Source organism: Meriones unguiculatus (genome assembly GCF_030254825.1).
Source record: "Meriones unguiculatus strain TT.TT164.6M chromosome 16 unlocalized genomic scaffold, Bangor_MerUng_6.1 Chr16_unordered_Scaffold_43, whole genome shotgun sequence".
NCBI lineage: Eukaryota > Metazoa > Chordata > Mammalia > Rodentia > Muridae > Meriones > Meriones unguiculatus.
This window is the reverse complement of record NW_026843701.1, coordinates 3,570,650-3,591,828: the sequence shown is the minus strand read 5'-3', so window position 1 is coordinate 3,591,828 and position 21,179 is coordinate 3,570,650. Positions and strand designations below refer to the sequence as shown.

General features: G+C 40.3%; 1 long non-coding RNA gene across 1 annotated transcript in view; it reads right to left on the bottom strand.

Moving 5' to 3' along the window:
* The window catches only part of LOC132651424 (uncharacterized), a 33,095-nt gene extending 14,451 nt beyond the window's left edge, over nt 1-18,644 (bottom strand). Inside the window, exon 1 of the long non-coding RNA XR_009589096.1 lies at nt 18,595-18,644. This is a non-coding gene — a long non-coding RNA (uncharacterized LOC132651424). The remainder of the gene's footprint in view (nt 1-18,594) is intronic.
* Nucleotides 18,645-21,179: the final 2,535 nt, after the last annotated feature.

The following is a 21,179-nucleotide window of genomic DNA, read 5'->3' as shown; positions in this document are numbered from 1 at the left end:
GAAGGTCCTCCCCTATCAGTGGACTTGGAAAGGGGCAGAGAGAAGGTGAGGGAGGGAGGGTGTGGTTGGGAGGGAATGAGGGAGCAGGATACAGCTGAGATACAGTTAATAAACTGTAACTAAAATTAAATAAATAAATAAAAGCAAAAGAAAAACAAATAAATCTGCATATTTTGACTGCAAAATATAGATAAATAGGTACATAGAGATAGATAGATAGATAGATAGATAGATAGATAGATAGATAGTTAGATAGATAAATGGCGGTTACAGGAAATTTCCCTATTTTATTTCTAGAATGCAACAGAAGCCCCTATTCCTTCAATAGCCCTGGCTTCACCGACGTGTAACAGAAACAAAGGCTGGCCCTTGTTGATACCCCAGAACCCAAAATTGCTATCAGCCCTTAAGAAAGCTCCTTCTTATGTCTGATTGCATGTGGGTTGATGCCCCAGGTCCCGCCTCTGAGAAAAAGGTATCGGACGGGTCTGATGCTCTTTGGGTGGATGACACCTAAATGAACATCGGTACAAAGTCCCAATTTATTTCTAATATCAGAGATCAGACCTCTACTCTTGCCTGATGCGTCTAAAACAAAAAGGGGGAACTGTAGAGAGCTGTGTACTGCCGCGCCTTAAAAATGGAGCTGGTTTCTGCCTTCCACCTTCCCGATGGTGAGTGCTCTCTATCACAAACAACTCCATATTTGGCTAAGACTGAGATCTGGCTTGCTTCCGTGTATGTGGACCTATCTGCATTGCCCATGTGGCACGCTGGGGTTGGCTACCCAGAGGCTATTTAAGCTGTGGGCTGGCTTTCCCCAGGGTCCGATGATTGTTCAAGGTTCCTGAATAAACTGCATTGAAAAAAAAAAAAAAAAGAAAGCTCCTTCTTGCTTTGTCTAAATGGGACTCACCAGATGATCAGGATTTTAGAAACCAAGTGAGAGCACAGACTTTCTATGGTACTGCTGGGAAGATTTGGTCAATGCTGTCAACATGCCCAAGTGTTTGATAAAAAGCCCAGGCACAGATGGTCAGAATGGAAGCTTGCTGACAAGTACAAAGAAGCAGATAGTTCCTCCCTTGCCACACTTCTGCAGTTCCTCAGTTTCCAATTGCTCACATATTCTGTCTGAGTAGGGAATGCTGGCATAAGCCACCTCAAGTGTTCCTTTTCTCCATGTTATCATGGCCAGGCTTCTGAAACACATCTTCTACCACAGGCAGATACTTAGTCTACTCAGTCTTACCTTCAGGTGCATAATTCACAAAGATTAGTGCCCTGGATTCCCTGTGGAGTTTGGTTGCCATGTCAACTAAGTGAGATGCTGTCTTTACTGGGAATGTGTCGTGGAAAACAGTTCAGAAATCACATTCTCTAGCACTCCACTCTGTACCAGTGGCAGACATCTACAACTTCATGATGATCAAGGTTTCCTCCTCAGCCTGAATGGTTGGTGGGCACTGGATACAAAGTAGTCACATGGCTGCTAGCCTTGCATGAATCCCTGCATGAGGCAGGAACATGACATAAGATTCTTAGGTCATGATCTGGAAGACAGCATGTGAGGTCTGGATGTAGGTGGCTATGAGAACAGATACAGCTGAGCCGAAGGTTCTGTAAGACAGGTGCGGGAGAAGACTCCATGGAATGATGGAGCTACCCTCCTCTCCTGTCACACCCTTCATCAATATCTCTCATTTCACCTTTCCCCACTCCATCTAATTTTTTAATAAGTCCCTTTATCTCCTTTCTCCAGGCTTTCTCCTCTACATAGTTCTTTCTAGGAGACAGTCACAAAATAAGTTGTAGAGGATAAAATGATCAAGATGACGAGTGCCTCTCACCAGCTGGTATATATAATACCTCACAAGGACTCCTTGTGATGTCAGACACAATGGACACCAGCCAAGGTTCATCAAAATATAGTGTTGTTTTAACTTTTATTTCTGCTCATATTCTTGCTTCCAACCACTATACTGTTAATTTTTTTTCATGGCTGTGATCAAATACCCAATAAGGATCAACTTATAGGAGAAGTGAGTTTTTTGTTCTGTTTTGGTTTGGTTTTTGTTGTTTTGTTTTATTTTGTTTTTGTTCATGGTGGTGGTGAGGTTTTTGTTTGTTTGTTTGTTTGGTTCGTTGGTTGGTTTGGTTTGTTTTTTGTTTTTTTGAGAGAGTTTCTCTCTGTAACCTTGGCGTCCTGTACTTACTTTGTTGACCAGGCTGACCTCGAATTCACAGAGATCTCCCTGCCAGAATAACATATTGTAGCTCTATCTGCAGTACCAAAAAGAGAAAAAATTGAGACCTACATACAAAGTTTACATTGAAGCTCCAGGGAACCCAGCTATTGACTATGTGGCATCATGGCAGGACCCAAAGTGCTTGACTCAGAAGTTCTACATTCTATGGTCAAACATTTTCTGTGCTTAAGAACAAGCTGGCAAACTCTTATGATTCTGCCCATAGTATTTCCTCCTTTGTGAGGTAGACACCTGTGGGCTATGCTTGAACAATTGTGTAAAGAGACTGGAATAAAAGAACTATTAGTGACTGCATTTTCAACCAGTATCAGGGTAAGAGACATGCAGGTAGGCCATGTGTGAATTTACCTTGTTTGTGGACCTGTCTTACTTCTTTTATGGTATGGGGCACACGCTTTTAATTCCAACAAAAACCAGTTAACTTGGGCCAGCAAAAGAGCTCACAGCAAAAGAAAAGCTGACAGGAAGATAATGATGTAAGTGGATGCATGGGGCATACGTGGTAAAAGGAGAAAACTTTCACAGTTATCATTTGAACTACTCAGGGGTTGTGTAGGGTACACAGATGCATGTGTCTGAGCATGCACATAAACAGATATATACACAATCACAGGTAAACACTAACACAAACACACACAGATACACACATACTCACACAAACATACACTCACATAGTCAGTCAAACAGACACACACAGACATACATTTATGCACACACAAATTTAAGAACTGAAAGGAAAGGATTTCCATTGCTTAAAAACAGTTTGACAAAAACAAACAAACAAAAAAAAAAACAGTTTGACTTACATGCCCACACACAAAAAAAAAGATTAGTGCATATTTGATTATAGAATTATATTAAGGTTTAAGCCTTAATAATCTTGAAGAAAATATAAATTTATTCTTGAATCTAATAATGTGACATCAAGAGCATTGTTTGACTCAAATTAAAATATTTTGCTCTTCCAAAGATACTCACTGTTCAAAGAATGAAAAGACACACCACAGATGTGGAGAAAGCATTTCCAGTCACATTGCTGTTAACTAAAATGTGCCTGTTATCTATAAAATTCTATGAAAATTTAAAAATTCTATGAAAAGACAATAATTTGAAATGGACAACAGTTTCAGAGAAGACATTTTACTAGAAATGATATGTGAACAGGAATTAAGCATGTGAAATTAAATTCAACCCAATTCAAAACTTCAATGATAACAAGGCACTTCCAACGGAATGACTAAACAGACAGCACCGATAGTTTACAAGGAGGTGAAGACAATAGACCTTTGAAAAAAAAATGCCTGAGGCAATTTGTGCTGATTGAGTCTTAGAAAATAGTTCTCACCTAGGTCCAACCTCAATCTGAATTTGACAACTGTTTTTCTTTTCTTTTTTTTTTTTTTCTTCTAGTGAAAATGGATTTTTTTTTTCTCACATAATATATCCTGATTGCTGGAGTCAGCCGGGCAGAGGCGAACGGTTCTTGAGTTGGGTGAGAGGATTAAAATTAATAAAATAAACACACAGCACACAGGAAACTTTTTAAAGGTCCAGACTCGACAGCTTTTGCAAAAGGCAGACTGATGCAGCAAGCAGTGCCAGCAGCCAGTCTCAAGACTCTGCCTCCTCCTCTGCCTCCAGCCTTCTGACCACTTTATTCTTTGAGGAGTTACTTTAGCCAGTAAAACATCTCAGAACAATAGATTAATTTGCACAAGGAGCCTGAGGAAGAGGTGTAACCCTCACAAGCTATCCCACCTTTTGTCACAAACAAAAGGAGATGGACTTGCAAGTTCTCTTCTGCCATTAGTAAAAGGCCTCCTAAAAACCATCTCTCCTCCGAGATTTAAATATCAAAGCAGGCCGCTGAGTCACAGCTCCGGACGTCTGATTATACTTTCCCCTCTCTCTACACCTTCCCTCACTTCCTTACTCACTCTCTTCCTGTCTCTCATTAGCAAACAGGGTTCTAAGTGATACTAATAAGGCACACTATCCCCCGAGCTACATTGTCAGGCCCACAGTTCTGCTTCCCTTCCTGAGAAGGCCTGCAGGACCCAGGAACATCTAGGCCTGTGGGACCCAAAAAACCACCAGGTTAGACAACACCCATCCCTAGTCCTCCTACCCGTCCCTGCCTGCAGGCTCCACCTGGGGAATAGCCAGCGGAGGTGGCTGAGGTGCGCGTTGTCCCTGACCCGAATCTCTAGCCTTCGCCAGAAGTCCTATGCCTTCAGGAACATCATGCTTACACCCCTCCCCACCAATTCCTTTCCTGCCTGGTTCCCCTGGGGCTTAGCAGCAGAGGTGAGTTTTTCTCTGTTGCCTAACCTCCATTGTCAGGCCCATGGCTCTGCTTCACTTCCTAAGGAAGCCTTCAGGGACCCTTGGAACATTCTGGTTCACCTGGGGCCTGTTGTAATCAACTTAAGCTTTTTACATAATTATAGCCACTTTGTTGAGACCTGCCTTATTTCGCGGCGTAACTGTAGCTCCACTGTTAACACATGCTGTTGCTTTTAGCATATTGGAAGCCATTTTGCTTCCATGTCTCCATGTTGATCATAAGGTGAAATTAAGTTCACATTCACAGGTCCCTATGTACCTAAACTAGGATACAATTAAATGATTCGATACTTGCTGCTTAGAATAAATCAATAGATGATAAATGCATGTTCTGCTTGAATTAAAGATAAATATGCATTCTCTTAAGACTGCCAGACCAAAGGGGAGGAGGTCCTCCCCAATCCGTGGACTTGGAAAGGGGCAGGAAGAAGCTGAGGGAGGGAGGGTGGGGTTGGGAGGGAATAAGGGAACGGGATACAGCTAGAGTTAATAAAATGTAACTAATAATAATAAACAATAAAAAAGGAGTTAGGACTGCAACATTCTGATATGCCCCTTACTCTCAGAAAACTGGAATCCCCCTCTCAAGAGTTCCCCTACCTATATCTCAGCCAATCAGTTTAAAGTGGTTTAGTTACCGAGGTACAATAAACATGAAGTAAAAAATTAATTCTTCTCAGTTGAATGAATACACTGTACCTGCAAAAAGTGGAGTAGCCATTCTAATAGCTAATAAAATAGACTTTCTATCAAAATTAATCAAAAGGGATGGAAAAGGACAATTGAAACCTGGAAGCTGGTGAATGTCAACTAGAGGCCCAAGCATCACGCCTGAACAATGCATTTTACTTCCCATCTAACAGGAAGCATAAGGGGCCAGCTATTCTGTCCATCTCTCATGTGCAGCTTTCAGTGCTCAGCTTTCTTCTGGCCCACTCTTCATTTATGTATAACTATCAGAATGCAGATACATGTGTCTGCAACGCTGACTGCATATGAAAACAGACACAGCAACATAAAGGACAGGAATTTCCATGGGTCTATGTTGGCATGATTAGTGGCAATTTGGACAGAGAAAATGGGCATAAATATGCTTATATTTTATTGCACATATTTGTGATATTCAACAATGTGTGTGTATGTGTATGAGTGTGTATGTGAGAGATGCCTTGAAATCCAGGAATAGAGAGGCTTATACAGTAAGATTTAAAGTTTCCATCCAGCTAGAAGTAAGTACACAGTGATTCCTTGTTTCAAAAATAAAAACCAAAGAACCCCCTAAAAGTACAGATACATAGATTACTTTGCTACCAGTTCAGATACTTCTCAGGCCCAGATCCAAAGGGAGGTATGAAAGTCAGAGAGAGTCCTCCAATCCCCAGTTTTTTGGGGACCCACCTGAAAACCAAGCTGTACATCTGCTATGTATGTGCAGGGGGTCTAGGACCAGTCTATGCATGCTTTTTGATGGTGGTTCAGTCTCTGTGAACCCCCATAAGCCCATGTTAGTTTACTCTGTAGGTCCTCTTGTGGAGTGCTTGACTACTTTAGCTCCCTCAGTTATTCCCCAACTCTATCACAGGACTCCTGAGTTTTATCTAATGTTTGGCTGTGGCTCTCTACAACTATTTCCATCAGCTGATGGGTGAAGCCACTTAGAGGTTCCTGTTTAAAGACATAGCAGAGTAACATTAATAGCACCAGGGATTGGGATGGGTCTCAAGTAAGGCCAATCTTTGGTTAGCAGTTCCTTCGTAATGCCACGTTCACAGGACCCTCAGATGACTTGATGCAAGAGCAAAGAGCTTTATTACAAGGGTGATTGAACTCAGGACCCAAGTCCCACTGATGCAACAGTAGAGAAGTGCGACCTCGAGCTCTGAGTGAGCAGGGTTTTTAAAAGGAAAGTCCGTGAGCAGGGTGTTTCCATGACAGCAAGTGGGGGGGCACATGTTTCCATGACAGCAAATGGGGCGGGGGCACATGACTTGACATTACAGGATGAGGTAAAAGTTAGAGGGGCGAGGTGAGCTTCTCTGAGGCACATAATCACAATTGCTAAGGCATATAATCACAATGGGTAAAGCATATTATCACAACGGCTATTTTTCTAAACTATATCTGAAACATTGAAGAGAATGTTCCCACCCGATTCCCAACTGATTCTCATTGATTATTGCCAGGTAGATTGTCTCTATTTTCTATGAAGTATTTATTCTGTGATACTTCCTGGAGGCTGTTGCTAGGAGAATTAACTTTGTTTTCTGCCAAATGTATACTCTGATATCTCCTGGTACCTGAATTTGTCTCCCAGTCAAGATGGCTCTTTAATTCAAAATGGAGTTATACCCAGGCTAAATTAAACTCTTCACCTTCAATCTCTGCTCCATTGTTGTCCCTGCACATCTTGGAGGCAGAAAAAATTGGGGATCGAAGGTTTTGTAGATGGGTTGATGTCTTTATCTCCCCACTGGAAAGGCTGCCTGTAAAGAAGGTGGCCACTTCAGGCTCCATATCCCCTGCTGCTAGGAGTCTCAGCTAGGGTCACCCACACACACTTCTTGCATCCTCCCCGATCACACGTCTCTGGCACATCTCTTCTGATTCATTCACACACATACACACTGCTCTCCCAAATCCTAATTCCCCAACCCTGGCCCCTATTCCCATCTCCTCTCCTGTTCATCACTCAATCCATCCACTTCCAATGTCTATTTTATTTCCCCTTCTGAGTGATATTCAAGCATCCTCCCTTGGGCCCTCTGTGTTACTTAGCTTCCTTGGGTCTCTATTTCATGACTAAGATCCATACATATGGATATCCATACATATCCATATGTACATACCATGCATGTCTTATTGGGTTTGAGTTACCTCACTCAGAATATTTTCTAGATCCATCCTTTTTTTTTTCTGCAAATTTCATGATGTCTCTGTTTTAATAGCTGAGTAGTATTCCATTGTGTAAATATACCACTTTTTCTATATCCATTCTTCAGTTGGGAGGCATTTAGGTTGTTTCCAGCTTCTGGCTATTACATATAAAGCTTCTATGAACATAGTTGAGTAACTGTTCTTATGATACGGTGGAGCATCTTTTGGTTATATGCCCAGGAATGATATAACTGTGTCTTGAGGTAGAACTATTCTCAGTTTTCTAAGAAAACACCAGATTGATTTCCACAGTGGTTGTACAAGTTTGCATTCCCTCCAACAATGGAGAAGTATTCCCCTTTCCCTACAACCTCTCCAGCATGAGCTGTTGCTTAAGTTCTTAATCATAGCTATCCTGATGGTGTAAGATGGAATCTCATAGTCATTTTGATTTGTATTTTCCTGATGATTAAGGATGAACATTTAAGTGTTTCTTAGTCATTAGAGACTACTCTGTTGAGAATTCTTTGTTTGGCTCTGTATCCCATTTTTAATTAGGTTATTTGGTTTCTTGGTGTCTAATTTCTTGAGTTCTTTATATATTTTGGATATTAGCCTTCTGTTGGATGTAGGGTTGGTGAAGAACTTTTCCCATTCTGTTGGCTGCTCTTTTGTCCTATTTACAGTTTCTTTGGCCTTACAGAAACTTTTCAGTTTTAAGAGGTCCTATTTATTAATTGCTGATCTTAGTGCCTTGAGCTGTTACTGTTCTGGTTACGAAGTTGTCTCCTGTGTCATAGTTCAAGGCTTTTCCCCACTTTCTCTTCTATTAGACTTAGTGTAACAGGTTTTATTTTATGTAAAAATCTTTGATCCACCTAGACTAGGGTTTTGTGCAGAGTGATAAATACAGATCGATTTGCATTCTTCTACATGTAGACATCCAGTTAGGTCAGCACCATTCATTAAAGATGCACCATTCATTATTTATTTATTTATTTTTATTTTTTTTAATTGTATGGTTTTTGGCTTCTTTGTCAAAAATCTAGTGTCCATAGGTGTGTGTGGGTTTATTTCTGGGTCTTCAATTCAATTCCATTTGTCAACCTGTCTGTTTCCTTGCCAATGCCATATGGCTTTTATTACTATTGCTCTGTAGTACAGCTTGACATCAGGGGTGGTGACACCTCTAGAGCTTCTTTTATTGTACAGGATAGTGTTAGCTAAAATGGGTTTTTTGTTTTTCCATATGAAGTTGAAAATTGTTTTTTCAAGATCTATAAAGAAGTGTGTTGTGAACTGCATTGAGTGCTTTCGATTTCGTTGATTGTAGATTATTTTTGTTAAGATGAGCCACTGACATTCTTACATTACAGCACATCACGTCAGACAGGCATCTCTGCCATATCTTCTTCCACATCCACATGTGCCCACCCCATAAAGCAGATTGTACCAGCCATTCCTCACTGACTACTAGCTGCATATTATGGAATAAACAGGCTTGTATCAGTCTCTTAGGAGTGATAGAATAAAAACCAAGTTTGTGTAGCTTCAACAATAGGGATTTTTGTCCTATCATCCTAAAGACTAGCAGTCCAAGATCGAGGTGTGCCCAAAGCTAGTAGGTGCCCTCTCAATGTCTACTTGTCACATTGTACTAGAACTCTAACTCACCAGTTCTTAACCTGTGGGTCACAACCCCCAAAAGACCACCAGAAAATACATATATTTACATTAGGAGTTACAGCACTAGCACAATTACACTTAGGAGATGTCAACAAGAATAAATTTATGGCTGGAGTCATCACAACATGAAGAACTATGTTAAAGTGTCACAGCATTAGGAAGGTTGAAGACCGCTTCTCTAAAGACATTGCTTTAATATAATAATCTATTTTATTATTATTATTATTATTATTATTATTATTATTATTATTTACAACTTGTTCACTTTGTATCCTGGTTGTAGCCCCCTCTTTCATCTTTTCCTGGTCCCACTCTCCCTCCCTCTTCCTCCCCTATCCTTCTTCCCTAGTCCACTAATAGTGGAAGTCCTCCTCCCCTACTGTCTGATCCTCACCTATCAGGTCCCATCAAGACTGTCTGGATCATCTTCCTTTGTGGGATGGCTAGGTCACCTCACCAAGGAGAAGTGATCAAGGAGTAGGCAACAGAGCACATGTCAGAGATTGTCTCTTCTCCCTTTACTAGGGAACCCACATGAAGACTGAGCTATTTAGGAGCTACATCTGAGCTGGAGGTTTATGTCCTCTCTATGCATGGTAGAAAATATTATCCTGAGTGAAGTAATCCAGAAGCAGAAAAACATGCATGGTATATACTTACTTGTAAGTAGATATTAGCCACATAATATAGGATAAACATACTAAAATCTACAGGCCTAAAGAAGCTAAACAGCAAGGAGAACCCTAGGGAGGATGCTTAATTCTCATTCAGAAGGAAAAACAGGATAGACACCTGAAGCTGTAGAAGAGAGGGAACAGGATGGAAGCCTACCACAGATGTCTTCTAAAAGACTCCACTCAGCAGGGGAACAAAGCAGATGCAGAGACTCACAGCCAAACTGTGTGCCGAGCCCACGGAGTCTTACGGAAGAAGGGGGATATAGAAGGACCCAGAGGGGACAGGAGCGCCACAAGGAGACCAAAAAAGCCACAAAAAGCTGGGCTCAAGGGTGACTGCAGAGACTGATGCATCAACCAAAAAACATGTGCATAATAATCTTGTAAGGACCGTGTTTCCAAACAGTGATTTTCTGAGTACAAGGTGTTAGGATCTGAACATAACCCCAAGGAGAACATTTTGTAGTCTTGCTAAGACTGCACCTCAACCAGAGCTTCCTGGTGATCTTGGGCAAAAGTGTCATTGTTAGTATTTTGGCAGCCTGTTTCTGGGTTGCCTAGAAACTGATGATGTCATCATGGGTCAATGGCCAGGTAACCACACCTGGCAGGCATGGTTATGTTGTGCCTTAAAGGGACCAATCGCCACTTTTCCTTTTGGCCTCTCTTGGCTCTCTCAGCTCTTGGCTCTTCTTGCCCTCTTCCCCTTCTCTGTCAGGGCACCCCCTTCTTTTTCCCTTATCATGTCTTGCTCTCTTCTCTCTCTCCATCTCCATCTAATAAACCTCTTTCACATAAAATCTGCTGTGCACATCATCATTGTCTTATTTTGACTTATTAATCATGTCTGAGTTTATCAGTTGTTTCCTGCTCAACATGCCAGGTGAGGGTGAAACCTGAGAGTAAAACACCTCCCCACAACTCTCCCTATTCCCCCACCCTCACAGGACTCAGTGCCCATTTTTCTGCTTGTCCTGTAGAAATTATAGCTTGTTTTGGAGCCCTATCTGTAGAGCTACTAAGAAAAGCCTGTGTTGCAATTGTTGAGTGTCCAACTGGCCAGAGCCAATTGGTTCTCATCCAGCTCTGGATTCCTGGATCAAAGTGCATTTGCCCAGGTAGCCTCCTTGAGATAACCTCATCCTGTTCACAGCTCTAGATTCTATGGCGCTTTTCTCTCAGACCTGCTTTGTAATACTCAATCCCAACTCTCACAGATAATATGCACAAAGAAATTACAAGCAAGACTTACCCTCTCATGTCAGAACCTTCAGTCTTCATTGAAAATTTTATTAAGAGAGAGTATAAACTCTTTTAGGTATTGTACTACTACCACAAAATATTTACTCTTGCCCCTAGGCTAATTTTTATTGCTTGTTTGTTCCATTATACCACTTACCAACAATGACAGTCATGATGCTTTCTGAGAAGTTCATTTCACATAACTGCATTTTTCTCTTTTTACTTGGGAGGTTACACCTAGCTCGGATCCTTTTCTACCTCTTTATGAGCTGGTAAACAAGTCCTTAATCCTCTTGTGACTGCACACGATACAGCTTATCTCCACAAGTAAAGAAATCTTATTGGTCCCCAAACAACTGAGACTAGCTTACTTTGGAAACATTTCCCATGGTGAGAGAAGCAAGTAATCCCTGCAGGTGGCCAAGAAGTAAGCCTATCCATCTCAACAGGTGTTTGCACTGAAAAGAAGTCAACAGGCAAGGCAAATATGATCTGAGATTTACTCTTGCTCATGGACAATGCAGATCTATAATAATGTAAAACAATATTAGTCATTGCACATATTCCCATAGTACTTGCCAAAACATTAATATTAGAGTATATCTATGAAGCAAATATCTCCAGAACATTGCTCAGGGGTTGAGGACATACTACTAAGCAATTATTTGAGTACAAAAGATCTTCTAAACTGATCTCACCATTGCATTTCTGTCCACTGTAAGTGATTCTTTAGCAGTACTCCATATGTTCTCTGTTCAGTAGAAAGAAAAGACCTGATTTTAGGCTGAGAATCTGAAGCTTTCCATGAAAACTTTTTTGATTTAGAACAAAACCTAAATTATTTCAGAGTTTCTCTAACTTTACTTTCTAAGAGTATCCTTTGTCACAAATGCCTTATGTTTGAAGAGGTTCAGGGTTCCTGTGGATCCAGCCTCAGGTTAAGCCTGAGATTTAGAATCTATAGCTCCTTCTGCCTGCATGCCCTTTGCCACAGCTTTCACCATCATGGTTTCTCAAGTTTCAGAGAGTTTCTTTTTTTTTTAAATTAATTAATTTATTTATTTGATTGTTTCTTTTCTTTTTTATTATTATCATTTATTACAATTTATTCAATTTGTATCCTGGCTGTGGCCCCTACCGCATCTACTCCCAATCCCACCCTTCCTCCCTCTTTTCCCCCTATGCCCCTCCCTTAGTTCACTGATAGGGGCCATCAATCTCAGCATTCCCATTACTCACTAACTCTCCCTATTTTCTTCACACAGCATAGTACCTGCTACAGTCTTACGGATTTTTACCATGTCTTTGTACTGGAGTAGAAGCTTCTCCCCATGATATCAATGCTCATGACATGACTAGCACAGAAAAGGCACTTTTTCATCATTACAAACATACATGCACAAAGGTCATTTGGATGGGAAGTTGTTAATAAGATAGCATGTCTATAGTATTTGACTAAAATTGAATTGCCCTATAATTTTGAACTATCTGAATAATTCCCATTCTCTCTACTTCACGTACCTCACTAGCTGCTTGTTCTTTTCAAGTGTGTCCAGATGAGAATGGCAGTTTAGGCTTTCTGTTTTTTGTTTTTTTTTTTTTTTTCCCCTCAAAATTCGCTCAACTTCCTCTTGGTAAGATCAGTGCGAAGTTATAAGGCATTTGCACATAGAAAGTGGAACTTACAATTAAGGCATGTCTTTAATCACATTTTAGAAAAATAAAATGTTCAAGTGTTCATCAATATTGACAGGGTACAGAACATCCAAAATAGTTTGCAGAAATGGACAATAAAAAGAAAGTGCACTGTTCTCTTCTCTTAGGACAAATAGAATCTTGGAGTCAGTTTGAGATCAAACACACACATTCAGAGTCTTGATGTTTTAGACAAATATTCTTGTAAGATATTTAACTTTTTTAAATGTTTAAATGTAACTTGGTAGTTTTCCTAAGATTATTAGTTTAACATGTAGAATTTTGAAGTATAGTTCATTTAGATAACTATTTTAACTAAACTAATTTTGCTTTGCCCAATAAATGAAGAATATTAAATTTTATGTATTCAGCAAAAAATGTATTGCTGCTCAAATCTGTAATAATATTACAGATACAACTGTAATGATGAGGAAATGTTGGGCCTCAAATGTCTGATTTTTGACCCTGAATCAGCTGCCCAACTCTAAGGGGAGCTTTGAAGTTCTTATGACCTTACCTGAAGAATTCCTTACCTGAAGAATTAGAACACATAGTGGGCAGACTTTGGTAAAGACTTTAAATTATAGTAAGATGATAAAGCACTCAGAAATCAGGCTCAGTGCAGACCAGCCTTTAGTGAGTGTTAGGGGGTTATCATTTGGCTTGTTTCATTGAAAGCTGACAAGTTCTGTGGATGTTAATTACAATAAAATTCAATAATATCAACTAACAATTTTATGTGATTTAAACTGAAAATGGAACATCAGTGTGGTACTGGAATAAAAGTAGCTATAGCCTACGACATAAATAAAAATACTGCGTTTAGAAAATGAGCTACACAGAGTCACTAAAGATACTGTCTACAATGATCTATATCCCACTAAAATGATAGCCCATTTTTTCTATATACATGATTTTAGGTGTATTATATTTCTTGAAATTACGAATTTTTGAGGAATGCCCCTTTCCAGGTAATTGACAGGTTTCTTTGGATTAACTTTTTGAAAAGGGAGACAGTGGTATGTCTATAATTTATAATCTTTCAAACACAGCCCAATGAAAATAACTAATAGTTTATTCTCTAGTCAGATAAGAGTGGCCAAGGCTCTGGAACACAGATTCAGGTTATCTTGAATTCCATATTCTAATAAACTGCAGTTTAATAAAATTTTTATGTTACAGAAAAAGCAAAGTCATAAATCAATGCACTTTTAAAAAATGTTGATGGAAACTTTAGATAGACCACTACACAAAGGGAAGAAATCTCTACTATAGACCTGAGATGCTATCTGATTGCATCCTTAGCAATTTGGTTGGTGGAAGTTGCGTGTTTTCTTATGTTTATAAATCCCAAAGGGTTTTATCTGCTACTTATAGGATGTTAGGTATGATAGAGATATGGGCAAGGAATGACTATTTAAGGTGTCCAATATAAATTGTAACTAACCTCAAGGCCTGCAAAATTCCAATCTCACCACCATCACTGAAGTCCTAAACAGTTAATTAGATTTGCAGAAGGTTCAATAGAAGGTTTCACGTCTAATTGTCTAAGTGTAATGTCTCCTTCCTGAGCCACAAGACAATTCATGTATCAATCTTTTGGTTAAAAAGAAATCATGTAACAGTGCCTTTAATAAAGGTAAAATAAATCTATGAAAAGTAGCCAGGCTTTATTGAGAGGAAATAGCCTTCCTTTAATGGGCCTCAACAAAGCCCAGCCTTTCTTTCATCCAGTATTATAAATTTTGTGGAGGATGCTTTCCTGCTCTTTTCACATAGTGTTTCAAATCCTAAGAGGACAAGATTAGTGTGTTACCAGGATGAGGAGGTGGAGTTATAAGGGAGTGTGGTGGTATCCATACTAATGCCCTTGTTTCTTTTTTTACCTCGGTATTTCTCTGCAAAAGCGGTGTAAGTATAGCCTGATCTATGTCCCACCCTAAGCAGGCTCCTGTATTTAAGGTAGGAGAGAACAGGATTAATGCAGAAACTGCCCACAGGCTTCCCTTGCAAGTGGCATGCAACAGGAAGCAGAACTCAACCGCTACCCTGGAAGAGCAGTCTAAAGACAGTAAAGTCGTCAACTGTCAACAAACAGGAAGCAAAAGTCAAGTTATAGGAAGACCTTCACCTGGAATCCTGTGAGTATTATCAACTATCTTCCTGGGTTACCAGGCAGAACTCCCTTAAGTACAGACAGCAAAGTCAGGAAGAGGGGAAAGGATGGTTACTGTTTCTAGCACAGAAGAGAGCACTACATTTCCAGTGATAAAGGATAAAAGTGCTGTTTTTGCCTCTAGCCCCAAATTTTTCAAGTTCTGGGTTCATTGGTCTTATTGCTAGACGCAAGAGCAAGAATTTAAAGAAATCTCCTTGAGCAAGAACTGTCAAGAACTTTCCTTCCCTGCAGAAAGACACCAAGGTTAAATGACTGCCATAGAGCAGGACCAAGATCTCTTCAGTGGATGATGCGACCACAAATTTTGTCCATGTTCTTTCTGAGCGGACACCATGTACTAGCTGTTCTGAAAGGAACAAAAGTGTAGCCTGACCTGGAAAGCCTAGGTAATTTGACTAGCTGTCTAGGCTGACACACAACCTTCTGTGCTTCCTTCTCCTGAAGAAAGGGTAGCTTCTATTTTGCTCTTCTCAAGAGGAAGTTGGGCCTTTGCTGCAGACACTTACACCTGGCTGCCTGGGTTCTCATGTGAGTTTGCATATCTCTTTCCTAGGGGTGGTCTGAGGACATGTACCTAGGGGCTTCTTGGTATGCTGAAGCCTTGAAAGGTTATGACATTCCAAGGACACAGGGGAAACTGTTAAAGGGATCTTTTCCCAAAGTTCCTGGATTTCAGATTCCCTAAGAGCATCCTCCTTCACCTCAGAGACAGGTTGACCTACTGAAATCACCCTTAGTTGTTAGAGACACTAGGGTAACTGACTCATGGAGACAGGACTTAACTGCCTGACAGGATGGAGTTCATGGGTCTTTTTATAATTTCCTGGCACCCTCAGAGCTGAACACTGCCCCTCCCTGGGCTATGGTAATGAGAGTGAAGCGAACAGTCCCTGATCTAGAAATCACCCTTTCTGGGCCACTGCAAAGAGACTTCTGGAGTTTTAACACTGGCATGGGGACACACAGAGAGAATATTGGCATAGTAAAGATAGATTAAGAAAACAGACATCTATGGACTGATGGGGAGCATTCACATACCCATAAGAAGATGACTTGGACCCAGCCATCTGCAGGGATTCCTGAGTCAGAGCCTCCAAAGTGGCTCCAGCCACAGGGTGGATCTGGGGATTCTGAAACTCCCAGGGTAGTCAAGGATGAAACCCTCCAAGAATTTGTCAGTGTCATTTTCCCACAGAGAATAATAAATGCTGGCTAAGAAGAGCTAGGCAGGATGCAAGCAATAAATGAAAAAAACAAAAAGATGCCTTTAAATGTCATAGATAGAAATCTGAGGTAAGTCACTTAACAGCCACTGCAGGAAGCAGGCACCAGTTATGTGGTCTCCTTGCAATAGCCGTGCTAAGCTGCACAGACATAGTTCTAGGGGCCAAAATGCAGAAACTAGTTCATTTGTAGAGTTCAATAGCAAAGTTTACTTAAGTATCACTGTTCTATTTGAAATTGTAGCAAAAATTTCATTGAAATTATTTTTGCTAATCTGGTTGTGCTTACATTCAATATCAGTTTAAGAGTTCATTTCTCCAAGAAAATGTGATTTATTTTGTCTCAGTATAGGAACTTGAAAACAAAACTAAAAACATAGTGCATATATCCTGGACAGTCTTTTTGGACAGTTTACAAAATACAGGGTTTTTACTTGAGTCACAAATAAGAGACTAAGGAACTTCTAGTTTTGATAACAAAGCAGAACTTGAAAATTCCTCCCACAACAAACATTAGGAAACTGGATATGTGCAGCAAACATTCTATTAAACCAGAACTGGGTGTGAAGACAAAGAACACGCCTGGATCCCCAGAAATGAGGATGTAGCTGTAAGCATAGCACGTTAACCAGCTACCCCATAAGAAAATGCTAACTGGAGCTACTTCTGTAATATTTTTAAACTATAATATACATCATTTCTCCCTTCTCTTTTCTCCCTCCAATCCTTCCCATGTACATTTCCTTGTTCTTTCTCAAATTCTTTTACTTTAGTTGTTTTTACACACATACACATGCACACACACACATGTTCCTAAATATATAAAAACAATTAGCCAGTTACTTGTATAATGTTACTTGTGTGTATGTTTTCAGGCTTAACCAATGGTGATGGGAGGGGGTGTTTTCCATGGAGAAGACAATTTCTTCCACCCTGAGTATTCCTTATAAAGCAGGATTTAATGTCATGAAAGTCAGCCCAGAAGAAACTATACCCTTGCAGCACATGGAACTGGAAATTAATGGCCTGGTTCAAGCTTGGGTTCTTCAAAAGACTCTGGAGAAAAGTGGTCCTCTTGGGTTTGGAGAGATGGATCCATTGTTGCTCCAATCTCATGTCACACCAATCGATAACTCCAAATCCAGGGCATTCAACACCCTCTTTTGGCCTCCTCAGGCACTGTGCACCTGGTACACAGACATGCATATTCCTATACACATTATATATGTTTTTAAACAACCCCCTAAGGGCAAAAATGGAGACTCAAATGTAGAAGAACAAGTGCCTTATCAGTACTGGTAAACAAGGGCCAGTGCAACAGAGCAATCCATGCAGCTCATCTAGCCCAGCAACCTAAAAGACATCAGGCAGCATAAGAGCAAACTGCAAATTAGTAATATCCTGAATCTGGATCTCATGTCCTGAGCCTCTCTGGAGACATAAGGCTTCAACCAAGCTGTAGTATTAGCTCCTACAGAAAATGAGCTTACTGTCCAAAACCCTATTCATTGGGGAAAGAAAATGTATTAGTCTTAAGACTTCTTAACATAGCCCAAGTAGTGGTGAATGCATATAATCCCAGATTTTATGAGGCTAAGGCCTAGAACACAGAACATAGGGATTGCAAGTTTGAGGTCACTAGGGCATACAATGAATCCAGGCCAGCCTGGTTACATGTCTCAAAACAACAACAAACAAACAAAAACACCCCCAGGACTTCTGATAATAAGATACACCCCATAATCAATGGGATGAACAAATGAGACTTTTCATTTGTTCATAATTTTTTTTCTTTAAATAATAAAACTAAACTAAACTAAAATCTATAGAAAAGTGGTAAAAAGGCAAACCTTTTATACATTCACCAACTGACATTTCACTGCATTATTTGCTCCTCTCCAATTTTGGCATGTACATGTATGCATATGTATGTTTGTGTATATATATGTGTGTGTGTCACACAGACATAAACACACACAGACAAATGCATGTATATGTATGTGCACTAATAGACTAAACCATGAGACTGTTATGATGTGGGAATACTGGAATGTCTTTGGGAAGGAGGGTGTCTTTCTCAGAGAGTTTCTGTTCCAGTAAATTCAATAGCTTTAAAAGCCATTCCAGGTGTGTAATTTTTGGATTCTTGTATCAAAACTTTTAAAAATGAAATTCTTGGACTACAGAGAAAAAATTTTAGAAAGAAGTATTTTATTAGAGAGAGTTTAAGAGAACAAAGAATACCCCTCATCTGCCCTGCAGTAGTGGCATGAGGATGGGAGAGATGTCCCCAGCCTTACCTGTGATAAGTGAGTGATCTGGCCTCAAGGACATGAGAGCAGATAAGCTGGTCCCACCCCTTACCATCTGAAGCACTAGCAAGGGCAGACCCTGCAACTCACCTGGGCAGCACAGTACAAATATCCCTGGTGGCATGTGCACAGGACAGCAGTCTCCGAGGGAATGAATGAGGGAGAACCGGTCTTGCTCCTTGCCAACTGCAGCACTTAGGTAAGTTGATCCTGCCGTTCACCTGGGCAGTGTTGGAGTTGACACAGGTGGCATGGGTATAGGAGAGCTTTCAGGCTGACCAACTCAGCTAACACCCAGGCCCAGATCCAGGACATAGAGTCGGTCCACCAAAGCATCTACTACATGTATAAACTGATGAACTTGGAACGGGTTGGTTTTCTAGAACCAAAGCCGCAAGAGCTCCACAACACAAAGCAACAACAGGATATCAAAGATGAGTCCCAGTGAAGATCCAGGACTGCTAGTGTGTCAGAATCCATAGACCTCAAATCAGATGAATGACTCACTGCGACAAATATTTGCAAGAACAGTTCGGCAAAAAGACTGTCTGACTCAGTGTGACACATTACAGCTTCTACAGTAAGATTTGTTTGTTTGTTAGTTTGTTTTCTTCTGGAAACAAAGGTTGTAAAAGGTTGTAAGAACAGCGGGTGGATATGAAGGGATGAGGAGATGAATGGGATTGGGGTGCATGAGATGACATTCACAAAGAAGCAATAAAAAGAAAAAAGAAATAATAGTTTGGTTACTAACAGAACATTTATGCCACTATTGTACCAATGTATATATCTTGCCAGGACAGTCATTATTGAAACTCTTAGGGTCCATATCTAGGTCAAGCTGTTGATAACATTTCTTACCAGTATGATACCTAGAACCTTCTGGCACTATGAAGAAAAGCCAATAACACTAAGGCTTCTCGATTAATACCAGCTTGATTTCTTCATGGCCTAAGACCTAAGTATGTGGTATCTTCAGAAGCAGGGTCTTCCTATCAGGTTCTGGGTGGTAATTAAGAACAGCAGCAATAGCCTGTGATGTTGAGGTCCAAAGGACTCTATGAAATCTCACCAGCCAACAACTGAAAACACGGCAACCCATACTTAGCACTAGCTTTTTTATTTGATAGCTATGGTGTCTGGGAGAAGCATTGATCCCTCATTATAAAGTAACTCCATTTAAATCCCATTTATATATGTGTATGTACATATTTTAAGAAGCTTCTACTGTAGAGTGTAAGTCAGTCAGTGTTCTATTACTATGAATAGACACCATGACCACAACTCTTATAAGCATTTAACTGGGGTGGACTTACCGTATCAGAGGTTTAGTCCATTATTGTCATGCCAGAAAGCATGTATGCAAACAGGGGACTGGAAAAGTTCTGAGAATTCTACATCTGGACTGGCAGACAGCTGAGAGAGAGAGCCACTGGGCCTGGCTTAAACTTCAGAAACCCCAAAGCCCACCCCCAGTGACATGCTTCCTACAACAAGTCTACATCTACTGGCACAAGGCCACAGGCCTGGATACCCCTGGGGACTGAGCATTCAAATACAGAAGCCTGTGAGGCCAGTTCTTACTCAAACCGCCATATTCCATTTTGGGTCCCAATAAGGTTATAGCTATATCACAATGCAAAAATGTGTTTAGTCCAACTTCAAAAATCCCCATAGTCCATATAAAAGTATTAACATTGTGTAAAAGTCCAACTTTCAAAGTCTCTTCTGAGACTCAAGGCAATCTCTTAACTGTAACTCCCTCTTCTCTAGAATGATGGTATCCTTTGCCATATATATATATATATATATATATATATATATATATATATATATAATTTCACAAAATCCCATTTGTCTGTTGTTAGTCTTAATGCCTACACTGAGTGGCTTCTGCTCAGAAGGCCTATTACAGTTCCTATATTCTTCTCTATCAGAGTCAGGGTATAAGGTATTGTGTTGAGGTCCTTGATCCATTTGGAGTTGAGTTTTGTGGAGGATGAGATAAGATCTAATTTCAATGTTCTACTTAAAGCTATCCAGTTGGTCCAGCATATAGAATTGAAGATGGTATATTTTTCAATGCACATTGTTGGCCCTTTTGTCATAAACCAGATAGCTTTAGAAGTGTGTGCTTACAACTGTATTTTCAGTTCTGTTACATTTGTCAATTTGTTTTGTGCCTGTAGTGTTGGAGGCTGGGCTAATGCTAATTACTGGTCCTCAAGATTTCATTATTGCCTGCCAAGTACACCCATCCTTGTTTGTGTAAACCTGCCTAAAACAATATACCCAATTGGTTCATTAATAGCCTATTCATGGGTCAGGGCAGAATAGGGTAGGCATGGCTAATGTTCCTAGGTTTTTGAGAAAGGAAGAATGACTAGACAGAAAGAGAGGAAGAAGGAGGATGCCATGATGGGTTAGCCTGGAGAAGAAACCACATGGGCACCAGGAGGAAGGACTCCAATATTGGTGTAAAAAGTCCCAGATGAAGAATAAAAGCAAGTATTTATTAGATTATGGATGGAAGATAGGATGGTTAAGGAAGATGGCATTGGATGGGGGCTGGGAGATGGATGTGAGGTGATTTAGACAGAGTAGGTAGGAATATCAGCCTGCTCCAAGGTAAATAAGGCAATTATAAAATCGAACAGATTATTTTCTTTTTGGCC